Below are 22,690 nucleotides of genomic sequence, written 5' to 3'. Positions count from 1 at the left end.
GTTTGATTGGTTCAGATGCTCCGTCCATCACCACCCCCTTTTGTACCGCTTACCCTACAGGGCTAGCATCAACTACAACCTCTGTATGGAGTTCGGGATCAAAGTTGGCCATTTCAATGGCGCTCTCAATGGCTTGCTTCATTTTCTGGATGCTCTGTTGGCCTTCCGCAAGCTCCTGAAAACCCATCTCTTCAAGGGATCGCTCTAACATTGCTGTTCCTCTGCCGCTCGGTCCATAAGCGCTGGGAGGCCTCAGGGTAGCTAAGCGGTATATAAACTTAAATTCATTCATTCATTCTTCTCACACTCATGTGACCAATGAAAAGGCACATACTTTTTGGTTAGTTCTGGTTCAAAGTCTTGCATGTATCTAGAACAGTAATTGACCGTTCCAAGAAATAATCGTAAGGTAGAAAAGCCTTGTGGGGGATTTGCAGTAGACAATGCTTGTACTCTAGATGGATCAGGTTTCATATCCCATCACAAAAGACATGGCTGAAAAAAGTAAAGCTTTTCTTGTGGAATTCACATTTTTCATCATTCAGAGTTAAGGCTGCATCATTCAGCAAACGGCATATTTGCATGAGAGTTTTGTAATGCTCTTACTGTGCAGCCCCACAATACCAATATATCACTATGGTTAAATGCATTTACTACAGGCTATATGATAAGTCAAATGACGTCTTGGAAAAGTTCTGCAGCAGAGGATATACCAAAACTCAATCGCTTTTAGCAAAACAAACCAATATGCGTAGAAAAGGTTGCAACGTATTTGGATTTTTCTTCAAGTTCCAATTGGTAAGATCATTTATTTAGGTTGAGTCGAGAGAAGAACTCTGCGCCATTCAATTCAGTTATTATATCAGCAATGTGCGGACTGTGAGGTTTCTCTCACTCAGTTGCCTTGTTGGCCTGACGCATGTCAACACTTATGCGTACAGGTCCTTCCCTGTCTCTTTTAGGCACTGTTACAATGGGAGAAAGCCGTGGTGTCGGACCACTGTAGAGTTCAATGATGCCACGTATAAGTAAAAAATGAAGTTCCTTTTCAACAGCTTCTTGCAAGAAACGCAACTCGTCTGTGTCTTTGATGAAAATTCTCATTTATGTGTAACCTTACTTTCATTGTTTGACTTTTCCCAAACCATGAAATAATGAAGGAAATCGACTTACAATTTCACGACGATCTTCCTGTTGTACAGCTGGGTTATTTTATTCCATACTCAAAAGTTGAAGAGTGAAGCCTAGTTTAAAATGGAAAAAGTATCGCCGCCTGCGTGCTGCACGCACCGAGTACAGTAATTATTTCCCATGACAGCGGGCACTATTGTGTGACAGAGGCCCGTGCAGAGGTGTTGGGTGTGCTGGTCCACGCAGCACGGTATAACTGAGGCCGTTTTCTTTTGGTAGGGCCGCGGGGCTATGTTTTGTAGCAGAGGCCTGCGACCGTAGGCGACCCAGGGCCTGCATCTGGCTTTCAGTGGTAGACACAGGGCTCTGTTGTGGTACACAGAGCCAGGGTCTGGATTTGAGTAGCCAATGGGCCTGCACAAGCCTCTCCTGGGAAGTGAGCAATATTCTTATGTCTTACGTTTGTATAGTGGCGTGACATTGCAGCGCTGTTAGAGGTCCCTGGATGACTTTTCCAGCCGTTCCGAGGTTTCCACCTTGTGTGACAAAGGCCTGTTTCAGGGACGTCATTGGACCCGCAAATGCCTGTCTGGGATGCATAGCGATGGAAGGACAAGACATTACCTTGAGCCTTTTGTCTCTAAGCCCCGTTCTTTTCAGACTGGGCGACCTGACTTCATGCTGCGGTAAAAGGTTCCTTATCTTCTTTATGAGGCCATATGTACCCATAAAGAAGATAAGGAACCTTTTACTTCAGCAGTAAGTCAAGTCACCCAGTCTGAAAAGGACGGGGCTTAAATAGAAAGAAGAACGTCACTAAGACCTCTTCTCCAATGGCTGGCTACCGTTTAGGAGGCTAGCCAATGGGGAAGAGGGGCTTAACCTCGCTAGTGATGTTCTCTCTATCCCATTAGTCTCGCCAGCTCGAATGCGCATGTGCGCAGTCTTTCACAGGCGGAGACCTAATGAGGTCCCAGTGCCACCTACTGTCCCTTCTATTACTTCATGCCAGTAAAAACAACTCTCAACAAAGTCCCGCAAAATTACAGTGTCAGAGACAATTTACATCACTGACACCTAGTGACCCCTCCTAACATATCTCACCATTAAAATGAACTCTCAACGAAGTTCCACTGTGTTAAAGTGCAAGATGTTCTCTTGCGAGTATACTGTGTCTTTCTATCTACACTGATATTCTAAGCCTACATGGTGATTGTTTTGCCCATCTTCTTCCAATATTATCTCGTGCATATACTGTCATCTCAAGTTGATGCTGCTTCCTATCCTACCATGTGCCTATAGCAGTGACCCATCCTTTGTGATGTCTACTAGTCTATGCTGATATTGATATACTACCTATAATTTGGGTGTATAACTTGTATATATGCCCTCGAATATAAAGGACGTTTCTGCAGACTGACCAATAAGCTCCATCACAACCTCCAGCTCCTAGATACCATGGCCACTAAGAACCCAGTGACATCAACACGCCCACTGGCGCTTTTCGGCATTCAAGGCCCCCTTTTCCTCAAAGGGATCCTACCAGATCGCCTTGGTTACCTTCTTCACAAGCCTCTGACACTTGCATCCCACTCTTCCAAAGAAGTGCCCACCAACCGGCCACTAAAGGGCCCAATGTTACAATCAGGCAGCGATCTCAGCTGTTGGAGGCCGCCTCTTGACCACTATGCACACCTCTGAATGCTTCTCCTGAAGTCTAACTTTGGTTATCTCCAGAAACAACTTCTGAGTATCACTTCAACTTCGGGAGCGTGGAAAGATACGCCACCAACTCATTTCTGCAAAACCTCTCCAAACATGCTGCTAAAAAGTACAAACACAAAATCCTTAAAGAACACCCAGAGACACTAATAACAGACATCTTCTACAATACAACACACGCAAGTCTTAAAATGGACTTCATCTTCTACACTCCGAAACCCGCCAAAAGGAAAGAAAACGTCATTCAACGCTTTCATGTAATAATGCTACCAATGTCCCTTATGGATCTAAACAAACTATATCCCTATCCCAGAACTTTAGCAGAGATCGGTCCATAAGTATTTACAGAAATGGGAACATCCTAATCCAAGCCACTAAACAAAATTATCTATTTTCCTTTTTCTGGAAAGGGGCTCTGGTTTACCGCCCCCCAGAACCCCTAGCCGACTTCTCCCTCACCCTCATGGAACTTATAGCCCCACACGTGATTTCCTCTAACAACTTCATACTCTTGGGGGATTTCAACATCCATAGCGAGAACCTTGACAAGACAGACACTATATCCTTCCTCTCTGACCTTGCCACACTCAATCTCACTAAAATTAGCAATGGTCCGTCTCACTCAGCTGGTCACGCTTTAGATGTGGTTTTCACCAATTCCACCTTCCTCACATGCGAAACCCCGATATCAGTCAGCTGGACAGACCATGCAATCATCCACCTCCAACTGGAGGACCCCAAGGCATGCCAACAGCCAATCCCACGCAAACAATCGCAGTTCAGACAATGGCACAGAGTCAACCCAGCCACCTTCGCGATCACCAAAAACTGGCCATGTAATAACACTGAAGATAGCCTCTCCCTTTTTAATGAATCTATCCTAGATGTCATTGACCGGATCGCACCGGTAAAAGTGGGGCACCCCAAAACCAAAGCCCTTCAGGCGGTGTGGTTCTCCATAAAACTCCAGAAAGAAAGAACAGGGTGTCAAAATCTTGAAAGGAAATGGCATCGCACCAACCTCTCAGTCAACAAGGAAAACCTCAAGGCCACCCTTACCCTGTATCCCAAAAACATTAAAATCGCACGTAAAGCACACATAGTCCTCCAACTTAGCCAGGCTGACAATTCGCCCAAAGCTATGTACCAAATCCAGAAAACCTTCACAAACCCCAAAGCCTGTGAATCAGAAGACACTACCTCCCAAACGCTATGTGATAAAATTAGTAAACACTTTATACTCTCCTTCCAAAAAGTACAGCCCTCCATCAGTGCTAGCAGTGACCCCCAGCTCTGGTTTATGCATATTTTTGGAAAGACGAGGATGCCATGAGCTCAGGTGCAAGCAAAGAAAATCACCAATTTGACTGTTGTTGGGCTGCTAATATACAGTAATTTACAAGATTCAATAGGCCCCTCACAGCCCTGGAACCCGTGCCACTGCACCTGCTGCACCAATGGTAAAGTGCACAGAAGCATAAAGAGTCAGCAAGCACCAGCAGGAGTGTGTGATGAATGGAGCAAGAACAGCAGGAGTATCTGCCGTCCGCTGGTAAAACACAAACATGGACTTTAAACAAAATATTATCTCCAAGCCTAAGACTGAAAGAGATATCTTCAATCATGAGGAGCACAAATAAATGAATGCTTTCAGTGACGAATTTGTTTAAAAAAAAAAAACCTGTGCCAGTGCTCATGCCACCACTGTTGCTGCACACGTGCAAAGCTGATGCTGCACCATTAGTTTAGTGCCCTATTGGCTAGTTCTCCTGCTGGGGGAGTAAATCATTAGGGGCCACTTGTACAAAGCATTTTTAAAATCAGAAACGTCCAACCTCAAAAATGCTTTTACAAATGTACCAAATACAAATTGTGATTCGGTAACACGCTACCTACTCGCAATTTGCGTTTGCGATTTGGTATTTAAAAGGGGAGGGTTTACGGCATTTCTTCCAATTACTGTATCTGAATGGGCTGTATGAAAGTTTTGGGACCGAATTAAGGTCAATTTTTACTGACTCCCTGAAGTAGGTGGTAACCCATTTGCAAATAGGTACGGGTCCTTTGAGATGGAAAACAAATATTTATAAGAGCATGCGGCTGTCCCACGGACCCCACTGGCTACTTTAAAAAAATTAAACGAAAAAGCTTATTTTTTTTCCTTTTTAAATGCATCCCATTATCCGTTAAGGAAAACGGGCTGCATAAAAAAAAAAAACAGACTGCTTTATTTAAAACCAATGATAGACATTGTGGTCTGCTGACCTCAGCAGGCTGCCATCTCTGTGATGGTTGTGATTCCTAATGGGTCTCAAATTGCGACCTACCTCACTAATATGCATGAGGTAGGTCTATTTGAATCTCGCTAGCAATCGCTAATGAACCTCAAACGAGTTTCCTACATTAGGAATTCCAATTTCCAAATTGCGACTCAGAGAATCGCAAATAGGAAATCAGTATTCCTGATGCTAGTACATCCTGCCCTAAGTCTTGTTTTATTTTGCATTCTTCAAATGAGGAAAGCAACAGAACTGGGATGAAAAAAGACATTTAAAAAATCAGTCTGGACACAGTACTTACTCCTTACAAGAGGTAAATCAAGTTATACCTGGCGGCACTCATAGATAAGGGGCTGCTCAGTGGGTTCGCTGCTTTGTAGTTGGTTGCGGCAGCACTCTTCACTACCGAAGCCTGAGCGCTGTAGAGCTTACAGAGCGACACAAAAATAAATGTGAGCCCTATAGGAGGGGATCTTAAATGCACACAATGCTGACTCAAACCCATTCTAATGAAAGATACAGCAGGATTTATTGAGGAAAAGAGGTCTACATACATCTGCAATAAACAAAGTTCAACTACTAACTCTTAAACATATGTGGGAAAAGGTATGATGGGAAGGGAAAAGAGCCCACGTTTCTTTCTGCAGCTCCAACGGTAATCACACACCACAAAGAGCGAGCAGCACCTGGGCTGAAGACGGAAGCAAGTCTGTTCCGAGAGGCGAGTAGGGACTTTGGCATCTGTGAATAGGGGGCTGTGCTGAGAGCCCAAGCTGTGAGCTAAAAGTTGTTGTGACGTGTAAGTAGTAGTTTAGTGTGTGTTTTGTAAGACGGTGTGATAGCGTTGCGGCTGTGCCCTCATGTAATGGCGTGAGCGAGGTAGTAAATGAATCCTATATTCGGTTGGTACAATAGAATCAACTAGCAGTGAGAAAGACTCAGAACATTTATAAAGAAATAACACAAGGATGTGATTGGTTACCAATCATATCTCCTTACATTCTTGTACGGCTGCTCGCAATCACGCTTCACAGGTGACCAGAGCTGCAATTACAGAGCCCAGGTCTAGGCCGGGAAAATGACTCATCTTAATGATGCTGCCTCACTGGGGGCACATATGACTTGGCATGCTTGTGGCAGGGTCAGAAATGACTTCTCTAAATAAGTTTAGCACAGGCATACCATTATGCACTGAGTGCTTGCCTTTGAACACTTTTAGCTGGGACTTAAACATCAGTATGCTGTACATCTTGCCCTTAAATACTGAACAATGCTAATTAGAGCATGGCCTTTTAAATTAAATTAGTCTGCAAGGCACGGATCACGCCCAGAGAGCCACAGCTGCCTGTAAAGCCCTGCAGCCTCTCTCTCCGAAACTAGTGCAGCAAAAGGCATGCGAAGAAAGATGATGCACAACTTGTGACCCTCGGCAACCCGATACACTGCCATTTAAGAGGCACGCTGCAACGTTCTCCCCTCTTCAACAGTGGTATGTTGCTAGGTCCAAGATCTGCTCTCTATACTCCTTCACAAATGGTGCCTCAGTGATGTGTGAAGTGTATGCGCTTCGCAACGGAGCGTGCGCACTCAGGGTTATTACACTAAATGCACGTACCCTACAGGGAACACGGGCCATTAGGCATTTTTTACTATAAGCTTTCACTAAGTTACAACATTCCAGTAAAACTTACTTTGGGGTAAGCAGGACATAAGATTGTTACAGTGAAAATGAATCTATCTTGTTTGTATTAATTGGTGTTGTAGAAGCGCTTGGAACACACTGTGCAGTGATTAGGCCTCTCTCCAGTGTGTGTTCTTTGATGCTGTAAAAAAGTTGCCTTTTGAGTGAAACACTTTTTACACGTTTCGCAGGGATATGGCCTGAGGCTGGTGTGTCCTTTTTTGTGCCTCACAAGAAGTGTCTTACTGATAAATCCTTTGTCACACACATTACAAGCAAAGCGTCTCTCCCTCATGTGCATTCTATGCCGTTTTTTAAAGTAGATATTTTGAGTAAAATTCATCTCGCCTCCGGAACCTTTATGGCTTTCTTTCCCATTCATACTTTCTACATGTGATTGTTGTGCTGCAAAATAGAAAAAACATTGAAAATTACATGAAGAAAATACTTCTTGAAAAAGCTGCATTGTTATAATATGGAGAAAAGAACAGTTACAATTCAGGGAAAAAAATATATGTTCTAGGAAAAAGAGTCACACTTCCATTTGAGACACAAATGGTGGCTAGTCCTCCTACACAAAGTGCGGTGACTTAGTCCTGTAGCAGGAGCATGCTGGGAAATCAAGTGATTCACAAGAACCACTGTTGGACATGGGGTTTCTGGTTGGCTAGGGTAGGCACCTTAGCCAGGCAGAATCCACCACTCCAGTCAGGGTAAGCCAGATACACACCTGAGATAATCTGCGCTCACCCTCTGGTAGCTTGGCGCAGAGCAGTCAGGATAGTTTATAGAGGCAATGCGCAAAGCATTTGTATAACACACTCGCGCAGCAACACAGTGAGTTAACCACAAAAGGGAACCCAAGCAGGATTATGTAAAAATAGATTCTATATTGCACATCAATCAAGACCAAAATGACTTAAATCACACCGCTAGTGCAAATAATGCAGGTTTGACAGACAAAAACACAAACTACTGAGAAAACATAGGTCACTGCGCACCTGCACTCCGATTACACTTCATACGGTAACTGTAGTGAACGTGGTTGAAGTGATTGCAACTCTGAGCCCTACCCTGTTCAATGTATATGTCCAACCCTTGGCAGAAATAGCTAGAAAACATGGTCTCTCACTAGTGACATATGCCGATGATACCCAGCTGGTGGTGTCACTGGACAATGAAAACGGCCTTAGTGCACAACATTTTAAGCAGACACTTATTGACATCACCAGCTGGATGACAACAAACTGTCTCCAGCTGAACGCTGGAAAAACGGAAGTGTTACTGGTGGGAAAAGAAACAACGACCTGGGGAAACAATTGGTGGCCAGAAATTCTCGACCAACCTCCCGAATGTAGAGACCACGTAAGAAACTTGGGAGTCTGGATGGACACCGAGCTGTCTTTCACTCTCCATACCAAAAGGGTAGCAGCTACCTGTTTTGGTATCTTACGCAACCTTAGACCCATCCTTAAGTTCTTTGACCACCAAACCCGCCAAATTGTGGTGCAGTCAGAAATCCTGTCAAGACTAGACTACGCCAGCTCTCTCTTGTTAGGGGCAAACGTAGCAGAGAAAGCGAGGCTCCAGCGAGTTCAGAACTCTGCAGCGAGAGCGCCAACCGGTATCCCACGCTACAAGTCTGTGTCTACTGTCCTTTTGAAACTTCATTGGCTTCCTGTTGAAAAAAGGATCCATTACAAAACTCTTTGTTTGGCGTTCAAAATCCTTAAAACTGCCTCTCCCCCCATGCTAAGTTCCCTCCTCACATCGTACGTTCCCCGACGTATGCTGCGTTCAGAAGGACAGAACCTGGCAGTAGTACCCCGCTTCAAACTGGAAAGAATGGGCGGTAGGTCATTTAGACACCTCGCCGCAAGACTTTGGAATGGACTCCCTATCCATATTCGAAAAATTGAAGAACTTCTACCTTTCAGGAAAGCGATAAACACCCACCTTTTCTGCTAATGTTCAACGACCTCACTGTGACAGAACTATCACTCTTTCTGACACACTTCTTACAGCAAGCGCCGGGACGCCCCTTGGCTGGGGCAGCTGTGCGCGGTACAAGTTCATTTAACATTAACATTAACATTAACATATACTCTTAAGTGCATTATAATCCTCACGATTAATGCTAACTTTGGTTTGGCTTTATCAAAACATGTTGTGTAAGGTGTCAAACACTTTGGAATACTACCACCCCACCAGTCCTGGTGGCGGGGGTAGCATTCCACCCTTCTAGAGGAGGAAGACATGTAGTTACTGGTAAACCCGGTTAAAGTTAAACAGACCCTCAGCATCACAAAATGGATGCTGCTGCTACAGACACAAGTTTGACCTCCTACTCCTGGATGACACTCCGGCAGGGGAGGCCTGGACAATAGGTTTCCTGTCCAAGGAGGTGATGGCACCTCCCCAGATAGGCTGATGTGTATTGGGGTAGGGAGGGGTGCATTCAGTGAATGTTTTTCCAGACACTGCCTGGGGCACACAAGGTGCTCCATGCATAGCCCGGTTCAAACCAGTTGCTGGGGCACTCTAGCTCTGCTCTGGCGCGAAACTGGACAAAGGGAAAGGGGTGTAACCACCCCCTTCCCAGGTCCACCCATAGGAGGGACCTGCCAGGTAGTCCAACCCCTAAACTTAGTATAGCTGTGTCCCTAGGACTTTGGATTACCCTGGACGAAACTTTGAAAGACATATCCTGGACCTTCGACATTCCATTTCGACTGGAAGATGGAAGACATCTCCCTTGTGGTCAAGGAGTGACCACCCTGTGCAAACAGGCACCACTAGTAACTTGCCGGTCTGCATTGTAAAGTAAAGTCCACATTTGTAAAGCGCACAATCACCCGTAAGGGTCTCTAGGCGCTGGGGGCCGTCGGGAAGATTAAGCGAGCTATTGCCCAGAGTCACATGGTGCTGGGCTAACCTGCCGCCGGAGCCGGGGATCGAACCGTGGTCCCCAGATTCCAGCGTCAGTCGCCCTGGCCGCGGCGCCACACCTCTCCCCGTCTCCCGCTGAAACTCGAAGACTCTGCGACTCCAGACATGGACTTCCAGACATCTCTGACGCTGCTCGGCGACCCCAGCAAAGCTGAGACCCGTGGAGGACACGAGAGATGTGGGACCGGAACTCCTGGACATCCTGCATTTTGTTAATTGCATCGACTCCCGAGGTATTTCACAGTTGTGCATTCTCCATGAGTTCCTAGTCCGTTGGCTAGTGAGCCCCCGGAGGACTCCATCTTGAATCTAACTTGCTTTCCTGGTTGCCCCAGGCTTGCTCCAGCTTCACTGCAAAGGAGAAGCGCCACAGACCTTGCTGGTCTGCACCAAGCCAATCTTCATCTCCTGCGTGGATTGCGTTTGCCAAGGCTTGTTGTGTCCAATCCGGATACCGACACCGCAGTTAACTAGACCCTTCGTGGGAGAGCTCGAATCCAGCTCCTGGTCGTCGTCGACACCTTCTGGACCTCGTGGCTGCAGAGACAAGCTTCACCTCTTCACCTGAGATCAACGCAACATCGCCTGGTTCCTTCCTGGTTCCTTCCTGGTCACTGGCTAGTGACCCAGACTCTGTCCCTTCTGCTTTCAGGTTCTTCAGATCTTCAATCGACCCTTGGATCCACCCGGACACCTTTCCTCTGGTCGTCTGCAGCACTTCTTTGCAGATCTCCAATGAAAACGACGACGAAACCCGACACCAAAAGGCACCTATGCACCCGGCTTCCTTGGGTGAGGTAACACGAGTACTCCGGTGCTCCCGTGGGTCTTGACTCTCGAAGTGTCCTAGTCTAAAGGGGTTTTGTCGTAGACCATCCGGAAGTGCCCTTAAACGGTAACTTTGCAACTTCTTTGTTTCCCATAGAAAGTCAATGGTAACTCACGTCTGTGTTGAGACACTGCACGCGTCTCCCGTGGGCCTCCTACTACCTAACCTTTGGTTGTTTAGTGCAGCCCCAGCAATTCCCTAGGCCTACTTTCTATTCCAGACATGGTTCTTATACCACTATTTTAGTATATGGTTTGTGAGGCCCCTAGGGCAAAACGTATACTGTGCAACTTATCGTATGCTAATTAAGTAACTTGTATTGTGCTTTTACCTCTGACCTCATAAAGAGTGCAGAGGGGTTGTGTTTAGAATAAATACATATACATTTGATATATACCTTGTGTGGTGTCCTTTCATTTGGTACTCAAGGGATTATAATTGGTAAAACAACTTGCTTAACATCGCCTACGAAGTCTTAGCCTGATGACTGCTGGTCCACGCTACCACTAGGATAGCTTTCTATAAGGTTGACTTTACAACCACCATCAATAAGGGTCGATTAGACTGGTGCAAGGTGCCCACTAGAACTGGTGGAAATCATATGCCAGGCTAACTTCTCACACCAGGGCATACTCAGCCAGTTTCTGATCTTTCCCTGGACGATGAAGAATTGTGTAGTTGTATTCTTGTGACCTCAAACCCCAACACTCAAATCTAGGAGACATTTTTGCTGTGGGATTGCCGAATACCATCAATAATGCTTGGTGATCAGCCACTGATGTGAGGGGCTTTCCATACACAAACACATGGAAATAATTCACAAGCCCAAACCAGTGCCAAACTTTCTTTCCCAGGGTGCCAGTATGCGAGTTCAGTTTGTTGTAGGCTCTTATTGGCATGTACCACGATATTTCTCAGGGAATTTGGCGATCCCTTGTGCTGTTCAAGGATTGCGCCTAACCCTACAGGGTTCAACCCAGATCTTTTGACTGGGTGTGAGTGTTTGATTGGTTCAGATGCTCCGTGCATCACCACCCCCTTTTGTACTGCTTTGTTCGCCATAAGTTTGGCAGGGTATGCTCAGACGTGAGTCCCTTGCTCACTTTGCCACTGGATTCAAGCAAGCCTGGCTGAAGACGGCTGGAATGCCAGAAACCGGTCCTAGGAAGCTCGTTTCCGGTCCAGGGAAGGCATGGCTTGGCAGTTCGGGCTGGACTGTTCCCATAAGGCACAGGGTCAGACTGATTTGCATATGGCCATGTCTGAACTGGGGTGGCAGAGTGGGCTAAAGAACGGTGATGGATTCAACCCAGATCTTTTGACTGGGTGTGAGTGTTTGATTGGTTCAGATGCTCCGTCCATCACCACCCCCTTTTGTACCACTTTGTTCGCCATAAGTTTGGCAGGGTATGCTCAGAAGTGAGTCCCTTGCTCACTTTGCCACTGGATTCAAGAAAGCCTGGCTGAAGACGGCGGGAATGCCAGAAACCGGTCCTAGGAAGCTTGTTTCCGGTCCAGGGAAGGCATGGCTTGGCAGTTCGGGCTGGACTGTTCCAATAAGGCACAGGGTCAGACTTATTTGCATATGGCCATATCTGAACTGGGGTGGCAGAGTGGGCTAAATAACGGTGATGGATTCAACCCAGATCTTTTGACTGGGTGTGAGTGTTTGATTGGTTCAGATGCTCCGTCCATCACCACCCCCTTTTGTACCGCTTACCCTACAGGGCTAGCATCAACTACAACCTCTGTATGGAGTTCGGGATCAAAGTTGGCCATTTCAATGGCGCTCTCAATGGCTTGCTTCATTTTCTGGATGCTCTGTTGGCCTTACGCAAGCTCCTGAAAACCCATCTCTTCAAGGGATCGCTCTAACATTGCTGTTCCTCTGCCGCTCGGTCCATAAGCGCTGGGAGGCCTCAGGGTAGCTAAGCGGTATATAAACTTAAATTCATTCATTCATTCTTCTCACACTCATGTGACCAATGAAAAGGCACATACTTTTTGGTTAGTTCTGGTTCAAAGTCTTGCATGTATCTAGAACAGTAATTGACCGTTCCAAGAAATAATCGTAAGGTAGAAAAGCCTTGTGGGGGATTTGCAGTAGACAATGCTTGTACTCTAGATGGATCAGGTTTCATATCCCATCACAAAAGACATGGCTGAAAAAAGTAAAGCTTTTCTTGTGGAATTCACATTTTTCATCATTCAGAGTTAAGGCTGCATCATTCAGCAAACGGCATATTTGCATGAGAGTTTTGTAATGCTCTTACTGTGCAGCCCCACAATACCAATATATCACTATGGTTAAATGCATTTACTACAGGCTATATGATAAGTCAAATGACGTCTTGGAAAAGTTCTGCAGCTGAGGATATACCAAAACTCAATCGCTTTTAGCAAAACAAACCAATATGCGTAGAAAAGGTTGCAACGTATTTGGATTTTTCTTCAAGTTCCAATTGGTAAGATCATTTATTTAGGTTGAGTCGAGAGAAGAACTCTGCGCCATTCAATTAAGTTATTATATCAGCAATGTGCGGACTGTGAGGTTTCTCTCACTCAGTTGCCTTGTTGGCCTGACGCATGTCAACACTTATGCGTACAGGTCCTTCCCTGTCTCTTTTAGGCACTGTTACAATGGGAGAAAGCCGTGGTGTCGGACCACTGTAGAGTTCAATGATGCCACGTATAAGTAAAAAATGAAGTTCCTTTTCAACAGCTTCTTGCAAGAAACGCAACTCGTCTGTGTCTTTGATGAAAATTCTCATTTATGTGTAACCCTACTTTCATTGTTTGACTTTTCCCAAACCATGAAATAATGAAGGAAATCGACTTACAATTTCACGACGATCTTCCTGTTGTACAGCTGGGTTATTTTATTCCATACTCAAAAGTTGAAGAGTGAAGCCTAGTTTAAAATGGAAAAAGTATCGCCGCCTGCGTGCTGCACGCACCGAGTACAGTAATTATTTCCCATGACAGCGGGCACTATTGTGTGACAGAGGCCCGTGCAGAGGTGTTGGGTGTGCTGGTCCACGCAGCACGGTATAACTGAGGCAGTTTTCTTTTGGTAGGGCCGCGGGGCTATGTTTTGTAGCAGAGGCCTGCGACCGTAGGCGACCCAGGGCCTGCATCTGGCTTTCAGTGGTAGACACAGGGCTCTGTTGTGGTACACAGAGCCAGGGTCTGGATTTGAGTAGCCAATGGGCCTGCACAAGCCTCTCCTGGGAAGTGAGCAATATTCTTATGTCTTACGTTTGTATAGTGGCGTGACATTGCAGCGCTGTTAGAGGTCCCTGGATGACTTTTCCAGCCGTTCCGAGGTTTCCACCTTGTGTGACAAAGGCCTGTTTCAGGGACGTCATTGGACCCGCAAATGCCTGTCTGGCATGCATAGCGATGGAAGGACAAGACATTACCTTGAGCCTTTTGTCTCTAAGCCCCGTTCTTTTCAGACTGGGCGACCTGACTTCATGCTGCGGTAAAAGGTTCCTTATCTTCTTTATGAGGCCATATGTACCCATAAAGAAGATAAGGAACCTTTTACTTCAGCAGTAAGTCAAGTCACCCAGTCTGAAAAGGACGGGGCTTAAATAGAAAGAAGAACGTCACTAAGACCTCTTCTCCAATGGCTGGCTACCGTTTAGGAGGCTAGCCAATGGGGAAGAGGGGCTTAACCTCGCTAGTGATGTTCTCTCTATCCCATTAAGTCTCGCCAGCTCGAATGCGCATGTGCGCAGTCTTTCACAGGCGGAGACCTAATGAGGTCCCAGTGCCACCTACTGTCCCTTCTATTACTTCATGCCAGTAAAAACAACTCTCAACAAAGTCCCGCAAAATTACAGTGTCAGAGACAATTTACATCACTGACACCTAGTGACCCCTCCTAACATATCTCACCATTAAAATGAACTCTCAACGAAGTTCCACTGTGTCAAAGTGCAAGATGTTCTCTTGCGAGTATACTGTGTCTTTCTATCTACACTGATATTCTAAGCCTACATGGTGATTGTTTTGCCCATCTTCTTCCAATATTATCTCGTGCATATACTGTCATCTCAAGTTGATGCTGCTTCCTATCCTACCATGTGCCTATAGCAGTGACCCATCCTTTGTGATGTCTACTAGTCTATGCTGATATTGATATACTACCTATAATTTGGGTGTATAACTTGTATATATGCCCTCGAATATAAAGGACGTTTCTGCAGACTGACCAATAAGCTCCATCACAACCTCCAGCTCCTAGATACCATGGCCACTAAGAACCCAGTGACATCAACACGCCCACTGGCGCTTTTCGGCATTCAAGGCCCCCTTTTCCTCAAAGGGATCCTACCAGATCGCCTTGGTGACCTTCTTCACAAGCCTCTGACACTTGCATCCTACTCTTCCAAAGAAGTGCCCACCAACCGGCCACTAAAGGGCCCAATGTTACAATCAGGCAGCGATCTCAGCTATTGGAGGCCGCCTCTTGACCACTATGCACACCTCTGAATGCTTCTCCTGAAGTCTAACTTTGGTTATCTCCAGAAACAACTTCTGAGTATCACTTCAACTTCGGGAGCGTGGAAAGATACACCCCCCAACTCATTTCTGCAAAACCTCTCCAAACATGCTGCTAAAAAGTACAAACACAAAATCCTTAAAGAACACCCAGAGACACTAATAACAGACATCTTCTACAATACAACACACGCAAGTCTTAAAATGGACTTCATCTTCTACACTCCGAAACCCGCCAAAAGGAAAGAAAACGTCATTCAACGCTTTCATGTAATAATGCTACCAATGTCCCTTATGGATCTAAACAAACTATATCCCTATCCCAGAACTTTAGCAGAGATCGGTCCATAACTACTTACAGAAATGGGAACATCCTAATCCAAGCCACTAAACAAAATTATCTATTTTCCTTTTTCCGGAAAGGGGCTCTGGTTTACCGCCCCCAGAACCCCTAGCCGACTTCTCCCTCACCCTCATGGAACTTATAGCCCCACACGTGATTTCCTCTAACAACTTCATACTCTTGGGGGATTTCAACATCCATAGCGAGAACCTTGACAAGACAGACACTATATCCTTCCTCTCTGACCTTGCCACACTCAATCTCACTAAAATTAGCAATGGTCCGTCTCACTCAGCTGGTCACGCTTTAGATGTGGTTTTCACCAATTCCACCTTCCTCACATGCGAAACCCCGATATCAGTCAGCTGGACAGACCATGCAATCATCCACCTCCAACTGGAGGACCCCAAGGCATGCCAACAGCCAATCCCACGCAAACAATTGCAGTTCAGACAATGGCACAGAGTCAACCCAGCCACCTTCGCGATCACCAAAAACTGGCCATGTAATAACACTGAAGATAGCCTCTCCCTTTTTAATGAATCTATCCTAGATGTCATTGACCGGATCGCACCGGTAAAAGTGGGGCACCCCAAAACCAAAGCCCTTCAGGCGGCGTGGTTCTCCATAAAACTCCAGAAAGAAAGAACAGGGTGTCAAAATCTTGAAAGGAAATGGCGTCGCACCAACCTCTCAGTCAACAAGGAAAACCTCAAGGCCACCCTTACCCTGTATCCCAAAAACATTAAAATCGCACGTAAAGCACACATAGTCCTCCAACTTAGCCAGGCTGACAATTCGCCCAAAGCTATGTACCAAATCCAGAAAACCTTCACAAACCCCAAAGCCTGTGAATCAGAAGACACTACCTCCCAAACGCTATGTGATAAAATTAGTAACCACTTTATACAAAAAATTGAAAACATCTACAATAATATTTTTACTACTAAACCTCCCTCTCCCCCAGATTTCACTCCTGACACCCCCGCTAGACCCATACCGAACCCTGACACCCTTTTAAATTTCCCCCCTCTAACCCGCGAAGAAACCAAAACCGCCATGATGGCCATAAAATCAGGCTCCCCACTTGATACCATACCTGCCAAAATCATGGTTTCCCTTATCTCCCCGGCACAACAAGGAAAACCCTAACACAGGCCCTGTTACTAAGCAAGCTAGACAATTGCAACGCCCTATTGATCGCAGCAAATGAGTCCTCCTTAAACCGATTGCAAATGATACAGAACACAGCCGCCCGTACGGTTCTGAATGCTCCCCCCAGCTATCTGGGGCAATGGCCCTCCCTATCTAGTAGAGAAACTAGTACTTTGTGCTCCAGCTCCCAATCGCTCCTCAAAACCCCCAACATTAAAAAGGCTAGATCCGGAGGCAGGTCCTTCTTGTACCAAGCACCCCTCATCTGGAATCAACTACCGCTGGCCTAAGACAGTGCCCGGACCATCTTAAATTCAGATGACTATTGAAAACTGCCCTGTTCTAACCCCCCTTTAACTACCTATGCTGCGCTTCTAAGCACCGAGATACCCCCCCAGGGGGTGATTCAAGCGCTATACAAATAATTAAATCAAATCAAATCAAATTGGCGGTGGATTAACCATTATACACAAAAACTATCTGTGCTTAACTCCATTCCTCAACACGAAATACCCTACCTTTGAATATGTAAGAGTTCAACTCTCGTCCAAAGGCTCCAACTCTATCAAAATTCATGTCATCTAACACCCTCCTGGTGAAAAATGACAAATCTTTGAGGACTAAGCAAACCTATTAACGCAAAACTACCTTAAAGGCAGCGCAGACGACTAGGAGACCTGAACCTGCACTTGAACAATGCCGATGATCCAACAGTACAAGCCCTATCCACCCTCCTGGAAGCGAACAATCTCACCCAACACTACAATAAACAAACTCATACCAAGGGCTCTACCCTTGATGCAATCATCTCTAAGCAGAACACCTTATCCCTCGATTCTATCCTACCCACCGACTGAAATGACCACCACCTAATTCTTTTCAATCTCAACGCCATCCAACCAAAGGCCCACCCCCAAAATACCTGGTACAAGCACTGAGCGAGGAACATACATTGAATCTCCCAGGCAGAGTTAGAAGCATTAGTCAGTTCCCAAATTCCAAAGTGATGATCTCACCGCCCACTACAACAGAAAAATGGGAGAACAACTTGACATAGATGCCCCTTTGAAACTCAAGAAATCAAGAAGTATTCCTTCTAGAGCTTGGTTTAACAACAACCTTAACAAAGAGGCAACAACTCCGATTGGCTGTAAGAAACTGGAGACAACAAACCTTGTTAACACATCTTGCGATACCGGGAGATAAACGCATAAAATACAAAAAACATATCTTCAGAGAAAAATTCCCCTTTTCCTGAGCCCAACTTGACGGTTCTAGGAACAGACCTAAAGACCTTCTGAACATCATCAAACAGCAAACCTCCTCTTTCCCTCAACGCTTAACCCCTTCGGCGCTGATGACAAAGCCAGCTCGTCATCAGCGTTACCTGCGCTGCGCGGATGACGAGCTGGCTTTGTCACAAACAAGCCATTTTTTAAATTTCAGCGCACAGCGGGAAAACGCGGTAGCGCGGTAGGGGTTAATAAATGAACATTCTTCTCTGAAAAAATTCTAACATTGAAATCTCTCTTGACCCACCCATCTCTCCGTCCTACACCAAAGATGTCCCCCCTAGCAAAGAGTGTCTACCCACGGCCCTACCTCCAACTAATGGTCGTCTCACCAAACTCACCCTATGTCAGTTGGACTGAATTCGACTATTTCAAGAAGAAGAGCTCAAATTACTCGCTTGCATGAAACCAACATCGCACCTTTCCGATCTTCTCCCTCCTGAGCGTATCAAGAATCTCAGTCACATCATATCTCGCCTGCATGGACCAAAATCATCAACTCCTCCTTTTCGTGAAGCTCCATGCCAACATCCCTCAAACTCGGCCAAGTCACCCCCTCATCAAACAACACAGACGCCGACTAGAACAACCTTAACAATTACAGACCTATATTTATTCACATATACCTTCAGAAGCAAGTCTCATCAATGCACAAGAGTGCCTGACAAACTTAGAAGTCCATACGCTGGTACTTTTCAGACTGGATTATTGGAACTCTTTCCTGTCTGGCCTTCCCCGAGAAAATTAGCATCACTGAGAAAATGCTTCACACAGTTATACACTTTGTGGCAGGTCACAAAGTTTTTAAATCGCATTTCTTCTATACTTCGCATCCTACAATGGCTTCCAATTGAAGCAGCAGACCAATGTAACACTGAATGCATCACCCACAAAGCCCTCCACAACTCCACACCCTCCTACGTGGTTGAAAAACTAAAAATCCCGGTTTCTGAATAAGGATCGAGAATTCGTAAAGTCGTCCTGCTGGAACAAGCGGCATTCAGGCAAGAACGCTTTATAAAGCTCACCTTCTCTGCCAGCGCTACAAGGATCTTGAACTCCCTCCCACAACCACCTTGAACAACCACAAGTCTTGCCACAATTATAAACTCAAAATCCTCCTATTTGAGAGACGCTCTGAATAATAAATCTGTGGTCACTTTTCTTCATCCACTTTTCCAATGTATCCAGATATTAACTGTTTGAACTTTCTCCCCTGACGTGAACTGTGGGATTAGTCTATTGCTTATCTGTTATTTTATGGCACAGCTAATCTGCATTTTGGTCTTTCTTCTTTAGAAAAGTGCTTCAATGCCCTTCAGCAAAGATTGTACTATATAAAACCACAAAAATAAACACATTTGGTATAATAAAGAGGAACCAGAAAAAAACTCTTTTTGAAAAGAAATAATTGCTTTTCAAAAGAAACTCTTATAACCACAAACTACGTGGGAGGGAAAGAAGGAAGAGCAGAAGAGAGAGAGAGAGTGAGAGAGAAAGAGAAATAGAAAGGAAGAAAGATAGAAAGAAAGAGAAAGACAAACAGAGAAACAGAGAAAGAGTGACAGAGAGAGACAAAGATAGAGAGAAAGAGAGAAGGCTAGAAAGAAAGAGAAACAGAGAAAGAGAGGGAGAGAAAGAGACAGAGACACCATGGTTTAAGTGAGTTGCAAATAATTTTTAAAAATAATTTAAGATGTTAAAAGCAATCCCAATAATAAACTTCAACGTGACCTTTGTGCTTTAGATCCAAGACTACCAGACTGCGCTAAAGACATTTTGAGGATATTCAGGAAGCATCAGTGGGAATACATTCCACCCATTCCTTACCATTGGATTTGTGATTTGTAATTCACATCCGTCCCTCCCGCTGCTCAAACCTTGTTTACTGTATTCTTCCACAAGCACGCTTTCTTTAAAAAGGCCTTTAAATCTTGTTTTTATCTGGTCACATTTGCTGTGCATTCAAAGACAGAGGTCAAATGTCAAGCTCTTTCTTTGAGAAAGCTTGGTGTTTACTTTTCTTCCAATGACTTCAAAGTGAGAGAATGTATGTGACAATTCTGCTGAGTATCCATACAAGAGGAGAAGGTGTAAGATTGTTTTCCTAGCACACGACAAAAAACAAGCACTGGCAAAGCCAATTGGTCTTGCCTTGTGAACCTACTGACTTTGCAAATGACTTTTAGCAGTGCCCCACACCATCAGTCGAAAAATAAATATCCTACTGCATTTTGCCGGGTTACAAAGATTGACACGTATTTAATGAGGCCTACCCTTTGAATTTCAATCAAATGTTGTGGATATGATTAATGAAAATAGAATGCCGGGAACGGAGAGTTATTACTGTGCCATCAATAAGCTCCTTAGGTACTGCACCTAAAAATGCTGATATTACATTTTTTTCTGAACGCCGGGAATGGGAACTATTAGTCTGATAAGAAACTAGATATGGTTGCTCTCTGTTGCAGGGAATCCCAGCCCACAATCAGAGCCTGAGAAGTCTCTCCCCAGTGTGAGGATGTTATTTTTGAAAAGTAGTTTGGCCTCGCCGCCGGTATTTGATTATTTTCCTAAAGATACCACTAGCAAAGTGCCCAATAATTTCCAAATCAGCCCACGGGCTTGCCGTCTTTCACGGTATTGGGTGTAAATGCCTGGGATGTCCTGATGATTTTCTGCTTCAATATGGCCACCATGCAGGCAGCATCGAGGGTGCTGGCATTGCAGGACATGAAGGTAATTTTTCAGCCCTCACACACCTTCTTCACAGCAGGCCCCAGGTGTGTGTGGAGGGGATCTCCCCGCACTCAGGTGTGTTATTTATTTATTAATTCAGTGTTTTATATAGCGCAAACATGACCCAACTGGGTATCAGAGTGATTCACAATTCTATAGCATTGTACTTCTGACATTTGGTTTGATTAGTCCTTTAAACAAACTACCAAGTATATATATTCACTTTTAAGTGGAAAGCATTTCTACTTTACAAATAATACATGTCCTAAACATTACTAGAGATCAACTTGCATTACAATAGTATGTGTCCTAAATATTACAACATGTGACATTTTAGAAATACATGTACTAAGAAGACCTCATATCATTTAGTACATTGGATTGTATGTAGCAAACAGACTGGTTACAGAATTTATAGCTATTATCCTATACTGTTTTTGGCCCGGAAACGTCGTACAGATGTGGCAGGGTCGCGTCATGATGCTGCTGGTGAGAGCTGCCAGAAGATGCTTCAATGGCACGGGCCACTGTACATGCCAATGTCCCCTCCACCCCAAGCCGTCCTTCCAGTACCTTAGGTGCCAACTTTACAGTCGACAGTGAAGTTTCTGGTCGGCAGCAGTAGACATGAGCACTTTAGTTGAAACAGCTGCTACCATTATGCGAAGGGGAGGCGGTGAAGGCAAGAAAATGAAGTCATTTGCTTTTATAAATAACAAGCAAGGAGAGGCAAGCAGCGATGAGTGAGACGGTGAGGAACTGGCTCTCTTACTTGGAAGTCAGAGAAGGAACAGGCTGTTTAGGGGAAACATCGTCTGACATTTGATCTCGGTCTGTGAATGAACAGCAAATGTGACGAGATATGAACAAGAATTACAGCCGTTTACAAAAAAGCTTTGAGCGAGTGAAAAAAGTGCGCATATGAAGTGCTCCTAGACAAAGAAAAAAGAAAAAGTGCCTAAAGCAGTTGATAATATGGGACCAATGCAAGAATACAAGTAACGGGCGGTGCTCTGTGGGAGGGAACAATCTACGAAAAGGAGGGACAATTAGGAAAGATTAGCCATTTGGAAACAAGGCTGTTTAAAGGAGATTCGAAGAAACAAATAAAAAGCAATGGGTGGGCAGTAAGCCCACAAAGTTAAGCGCTGTTGCGGCAAGACCTAAAAAAAAAAAAGAACTGGGCTGATGTTTCAGAATATATCAGAATTAGTACTAATGAAGCACATTTGTTTTGGATTACTGAAGTGTGGAGAAAAATATTTGAATAAGATTTTAACACATTAATACACTAGGGGATGACATTTGCAAACATTATCATTTATGTGCAGTAAAACCATATTTCGATGTAAATGTAATGATCATTTCAATTGAAAATGTATTGTCTGTAATGGCGGTGCGCTACCACACCAAGTATACTCCACACTATGCCACTCCACTCCAATCTATGCCACTCACTCCATGAAACAACACTCCACGCTCTCTACTCCACACCACTTACTCCACTCCAATCCACCCCACTCCACTCCAATCCACCCCACTCCACTCAAATCTATCCCACTCCCCTCCAAAGTGCCCCAATCCATCCACCTCCAATTCAACCCATTCCAATCTATCCATTACCAATTTACCCACCGCAATCTACCCCACTCTTACTCAATCTACCCCACTCTGCTCCAATGTAACCCAGTCTACCCCACTCCACTTCAATCTACCCCAACTCTAATCTACTCCAATCTAACTGACTTCACCCCAACCTACCTCACTCTACTTCAGTCCAATTTACCAAACTCCATTTCAATTTATCCAACTGCAATCTATTCAACTCAACTACACTCATACCACAATCTACCCACTCCAAACTACCACAATCTATCCAACTTCAATCTACCATAATCTACTGCACTCCACTGTAATCTACCCCACTCCACCCAATCTAAACCCTTTCCACTCCATCCTAATCTACCCCAAAAAAGCTCCACTCCAATCTAACCAATTCTACTCCACCCAACTCTACCCAAACCTTCCTCATTCCAGTCGAATCTAATCCACTCCACCCTA

General features: G+C 44.9%; 1 pseudogene across 1 annotated transcript in view; it reads right to left on the bottom strand.

Moving 5' to 3' along the window:
- Nucleotides 1-22,690, bottom strand: part of LOC144758185 (uncharacterized) — a 49,633-nt pseudogene that overhangs the window by 12,850 nt on the left and 14,093 nt on the right. The window contains exon 3 of the transcript XR_013595596.1: nt 6,937-7,218. The product of XR_013595596.1 is annotated as an uncharacterized LOC144758185 (transcript). The remainder of the gene's footprint in view (nt 1-6,936; nt 7,219-22,690) is intronic.

The sequence above is a fragment of the Lissotriton helveticus genome, chromosome 1_1 (genome assembly GCF_964261635.1).
Source record: "Lissotriton helveticus chromosome 1_1, aLisHel1.1, whole genome shotgun sequence".
Taxonomy (NCBI): Eukaryota; Metazoa; Chordata; class Amphibia; order Caudata; family Salamandridae; genus Lissotriton; species Lissotriton helveticus.
This window is presented reverse-complemented; position numbering and strand designations above follow the sequence as displayed.